This window comes from Castor canadensis, chromosome 13 (genome assembly GCF_047511655.1).
Source record: "Castor canadensis chromosome 13, mCasCan1.hap1v2, whole genome shotgun sequence".
Taxonomy (NCBI): domain Eukaryota; kingdom Metazoa; phylum Chordata; class Mammalia; order Rodentia; family Castoridae; genus Castor; species Castor canadensis.
The window spans coordinates 85740970-85746596 of NC_133398.1; the positions used below are offsets into that span (position 1 = coordinate 85740970).

General features: G+C 48.3%; 1 pseudogene; it reads right to left on the reverse strand.

The window, feature by feature from the left end:
* Positions 1-807: 807 nt before the first annotated feature.
* Positions 808-5321, reverse strand: LOC141415449 (ICOS ligand pseudogene; annotated as a pseudogene).
* Between the last annotated feature and the right edge of the window lie 306 nt (positions 5322-5627).

A 5627-nucleotide genomic window follows, 5' to 3' on the forward strand; every position in this document is an offset into this window, starting at 1 on the left:
TAACTTAGAGTTCACTTTTATAATTTTCAAATATATTTGAAAATGGCTTAGTTATTTAAGAATACAGTGTGATTTCCCTCAATCTTAAAGAGCATGTTTTCCATTGGGCTTATCCTGCATGTATAGTTTATATGCAAATATGGCATGAAACAGGAACAAGATTTAAATATAGGACTATTAGCAGTTTTTGTGGCTTCTTTAATCTTACACATTTATGTTAATAATTAGAATATTAAAGGAAATATACTGCAGAATTGGGGGAAGCCAAATAAGCCACCGAGATTTTGTACTGGAAAGGAATAAAACTTAAGAAAGACCGATGTGTCTGGTCATGGTGGTGAATGTCTGTAATCCCAGCTACCTGGGAGATCTCATTGGAAGGCTCAAGGTTTGAGACCAGCCCTGGAAAAAGGTTATCAAGAGCTCATCTCAATAAATAAGCAAGGTGTGGTGGTGTGTGCTTGTAATTCTAGCTATAAGAGAGGTGTAGGTAGGAGGATCACAGTCTGAGGCTGACCCTGAGCAAAAAACATGAGACCCTATCTGAAAAATAACTAAAGTCAAAAAAGGGGGTGATAGGGGTGTGAAGAGTGCCTGTCTAGTAAGTGTGAGGCCCTGAGTTCAAACCCCAGTACCACCAAAAAACAAAAAAGTAAACACTGAATACAAAAATGTAGGGGGGATGGGAATGGATTGGTTCCGTGGGGAGAACATTTTGGGGCAGCTTAGAAAGGGCAGGAAGTATGGTCTAGGATGCCACTCCAAAATGTGAGGGAGTTTAAAGGATGAGTAATACTGAATCAGGAGTTTAAAATATTTTATTGGAATCAAGTCCCCTTTAATAGTTTACAAAAAAGATTCTGGCAAATACACACTTTGTTTCCTAAATGACTATTTAAGATGTTTATTTGAACAAGACACACAGGGACAGGGTCTAGAAAAGACACAGATACATTTTTGCCACATTAATATTCAGGATCCTACATCCAAGGTGAGCATTTCAGAGTTATTCCAGAATTGAGACGAGAGTATGAGTTTATCACACTTGCCTTATCTATGGACTCTTAGAGTGAGCAGCAATAAGAGTGAACAAGGGTCATTCTTCCTTAGTTAACTGAAAACCAGAGGGCACCAGGCTGAGAAGGCGGCACACCTTTTCAGAGAACACAGGACTAGGGCTTCCCAGTGGAGGCCCAGTCCGGTGTGATCTGTGTGATCTCTAAAATGAGGGATCTGGAAAACTGATAAAAGTCTCATCTGCACAGTGGATGACAACCCATTTGCCAAGAACCTGGGGTCAGCCATGGAAGGGACAAGAAGGCTGATGACTAAGCTACTTTGACCAGTTGAAGGTCCTTCTCAGCACCAGCTGCTAAGACTGCCTTCTGATATGGACAGGGCTGTGGCTGGGGGATTGAGTCAAATAGGGAACCACACAGTGTGGTCAGAAGACCCTGAACTGTGCTTACTAATGCCAATCAGATGCCACAGGGCAGTGAACCCAGAAGGGTTTAAACATCTGAACTTGGGTTTCTCTGACGATGTTTTTCATTTTGGCTGCAAACTTTGGGATGTGCTGTGCTGGGCTGAGGTAGGTAGAAGGAAGGAAAAGAGAGTCCTGGTCTCTGTGGTACGTATGTTTTGTGCACATGCAGTGCTTTCATTTACTTTGAAGATGTACGATCTTTCCTTTCTGCACCAGCCTTTTAATTGCACTTTGTTTCTTGTTCCATTCCAGGCACACAAAAGATGTGCTTATTTCTCACAGTGCTTACTACTGCCTGACAAAATGTGGATTTGCATATTTTCCCTCTGTTGCACAAGGAGCTGGCTCTGGTTGCTCAAGTGTGTCTTTGGTTCTTTAGACTTGCAAGTGACAAAAGCCTCTGTAAGCAGACAAAACACTATTTGAAAGGAGTGGGTCATCACTGGAAAGAGAATGTGCATATGGCATTGTGAGGTTTCCTGTCTAATCTTTTCATTTTCTGAAAAAGTCCTTTGCACAGTGAATTCCATTTTCTGACCACAATCATGAGCATTAGTACAATACTGCTATTTATTAATTTGTCCACCCATCCATCCTCTTATCATATAACATGTAAATTTGCTGCTGTGGGGTAACTAGGAAAAGGAGACATTGGCCCCATCATCAAAGTATTTCTATGCATTTGAGGAGACAGACAAATCTGTAGGCAATTAAACACAACTGTTATGGCAATAATGACAATAGTGATATCACAGTCATTTGTGGAGTGTTTACTGTGAGCCAGGCACTCCACAGTTTCATGTACTTTATCTCACTTATTTCTCTGTGTAATATGAGCCAGGACTGTCTTCATCCCCATTGCAGACAAAGGCAGTCAGTCTAGGGGAGGTTGCAGTGCTGACCGTCTCACACTGGTAGACAGTGGGCACTGAAGTTGAGCTCCAGACTTGCGGCACAAGCAAAGTACTGAGGGCTATGGAGGGGGATCATGGCAGAAGAGGCAGCATTTTGCCAAGTTTTTGCCAATACTACTAAGAATAAGTAGTATTTCAAAAAGGAAAGAAATGGAAGGCAAAAGGAGGAAGGCAATCCAGAGATTGAATAATGATGAAAGCAAAGAGGAGTTATATCAGTTAGGCATTATATCTGGCAACTTGTGAAAAAGACCTGAAATAACAAGGACTTAAACTATAAAATGGTTTTCTTTTTTCCTCACATGACATGAAATCCAGACATAAGTTGCTCAGGACTGAGTGGTTGCATGGTGATATTATCAAGGAGCCAGGTTCACTTTCTCTGTTTTTGTTTTGTCATCCTTAAGTCATACCTTCTATTGTCAAGGTCGCCTCATAGTCACAAGAGGGTCCCTGGAGCTTCAACTATCAGGCCAAAGTTTAGAAAGAAGGAAAAAAGTAGGGAAGAGGAAGAAGTAGGCAGCCAACTGAACGTGTAAGGAAGAGTTATTCTCTCTCCAACTGGAAGGGTTGTTTAAGACATCAGAACATCATAATATACAGAAAATAAAAATATATCCATTATGCCATTTTTTCATGCAATTTAAGGAAGTAAATCCTTTCTCAGCCAATTACTTTTTGTTTTTTGGGTTTTTTTTCATTTATTTATTTATTTATTGCTGGTACTAGGGTTTAAACTCAGGGCCTCATGCTTGCTAGGCAGGCATTCTACCACTTGGTACTCCACCAGCCCTTATGCTGTGGTTTCAAAGGGCACTGTGGCTACAGGAGACACCCACAGTCGCTGGGCTATCCTGCTCGCACAGGTGATGCCCATTTCTTTATCACACACATTTCAGTCTTGTCTGAGCCAAGTTTTGCCTTCTGGGGCCACATCCCTTTCACGCTGCACAGCCTGTCTGTGCCCAGCTGTCCATTGGCCCCGAGGTGGGATTTCTTTGGGTAAAATTCCACATGCCCTCTCAGAGGGCAAGGTACCTTCTGACCAAAGCAAGAAAGTTCAGGTTTTCTTCCCACTGAGTATCTTAGAGGTAAGTGAGTCCAGCAGCCCTTCCAGTGCAGTTAGTTTCCTGTATATGTGCACATCCACGCAGCTCCCAGGGCACAGCAGCAGCCAGCAAGCCCTGTGCTGCCTGTGTCTCCCACAAATACTGCTGGAGGTTGCAGATCATCCTGGAAGACAGCAGGTCACTCACTCTCCTTTTTAAACCAAACGTCCTTCCTCTAGTCTCAGAAAGCCTCCATCCCCCCGAAGGTCCATGGCCCCTGTGCAGATCGGGGTTAATGACAAGAGCCTGGTGCGGTTCACAAGTGCCCCGGGGTCACTGGGGGTCTTGCTGGGGAAGAGCCCATTGCCAGCTCCTCTGCCCTGCCTGGGCAGGTGGTGAGGCTGGAGCTCCCTCATGTGGGGCACTGAGTTCTGCTGCTGTTACCCCATTGGAAAGGTATCACTTGGACCAGGGGCAGCGCTGCCTGGCACGTTCCTGGGGTCAGCCCCCTGTGCCCCTGCAGGCCTGCAGCTTTTGTCCTGGTTGGTGGCACACAGCTCATTTTGTCCCCTTTGCCATCGGGCCTATCAGAGTCCATTCTCAAGCTGCATCTGACATCCAGCTGATGGCATCTCACAGAAATCCTATCCACGTCCTGTGAGCTCACACACCACTGTTGCAGCCTGGGCACCTGTGTAGTTTCTGCGGGGACATCTGCTTTTGCCCATATAGATGACCACAGCCGCTAACACTGCCACCAGCAGGAGAGCGAGGGTGATGAAAATGACTACACTGTCCTCCTTCTGGAGACTGTCTGGGGTCTCTGTGATTCTTCCCTCTGGAACGTTCTGTCTGGCTTCTGCCAGTGAGGTTTTGGTGCAGAAGCACGTTCTCTACACAACAGCCGACACTCATGTTGGGGGGGTTCCCCTGGATCCTCAGGATACTGACCACATCGTACAAGCCTTGTGAGTTCAAGGAGACCATGTCGTTCTGTAGAGCCTTGTCCAGAAGGCTGTTGTCCATCTCGTTGATCCAGTATACAATGGGCCTTGGATAGCCATTGGTGGACCTGCAGGTAAAGGTAATCTCCGGGTATCCGGACTCACTGCTGGGGTGCTGATGACTGGCAGGCTGTAGTTAGCTGCCACGTGCAGGCTGACCTCCATTTCCAGAATCTTCCCTAACTGCAAGGATTCCCTAAACATCAGGCAGTTGAACTTCTGGGCATCCTGGGGCATAACATTCTGCAGACTCAGAGAGAAGTCCCCCAGTTTCATGCTGTCCAGCGACAGGTGGGCCCGGTTCTTGTAGTGGTTGTTCTAGTGGCCTGCAGAGCTGTTCTTGGGAAGGTAGTAAGTCACAACGGTGTTTGACCCACTGATTTGCCAATAGACATGCAGGTCATTTAAATAAAAACTGTTTTCTTCAGGGTAGATGCATTTGAGCTCAACGGTGCTGCCCACCATCACTCTGATTTCTTTTTCTTGAGTAGCAGCTCGCAGGCCACTGAGCAGCAGTAAGAGCCGGCCAGGACTTCTCAGTAACATGGTGGGCGCGAGAGCCGAGGCCGCGGGGACCTCGGAGCGCCGGAACCTCGGACCACCGAGACCTCAGAGCGCGGAGACCTCGGGCAACTGTGATCAGGGGCTGCTGGAGACCGCTGGCTCTGAGTGCGCTCCGGGTTCTGATCGCACCGCGCGCAGCCGGCAGGGTGCAGCCGGGTCCCCGCCCTCGGCCAGTTCTCCGGTGAGCGCCCCCGGGGGCGGAGGCGGGGAGCCGCGGAGCAGAAGGTCTCACACGGGCTCCAGAAAGCAAGCCCTTCCCAGACTGGTGCCGGTCGGTCAGCCCGACCCTGGGCAGGGCCGGGATCCGCCGGTGCGCGGGGCGGGAATACACCTGCACCTGCGCAGTCGATCCCTGGGGAAGTCCCGGCAAGGGCGGCGCCTCTGGAGGGTGGTGGTGGGGAGCGGGACGGAGACGTGGACGTGGTGCTGCCAGGACGTCCCGGGCTTGGCAGCTGAGCCCTTCCCTGGTGCCCAGTGTTGGGTCCTGCCTTCCCTGAGGATGAGGCCGGGTCAGGATGAGGCTGGAGCTGGCGTCAGGCTCCCTCCCTCTCTGGGAACCGGAACTGGGTCCTATGACTGTTCGGGAATGAATGAGCAAGGGAGGGAGGGA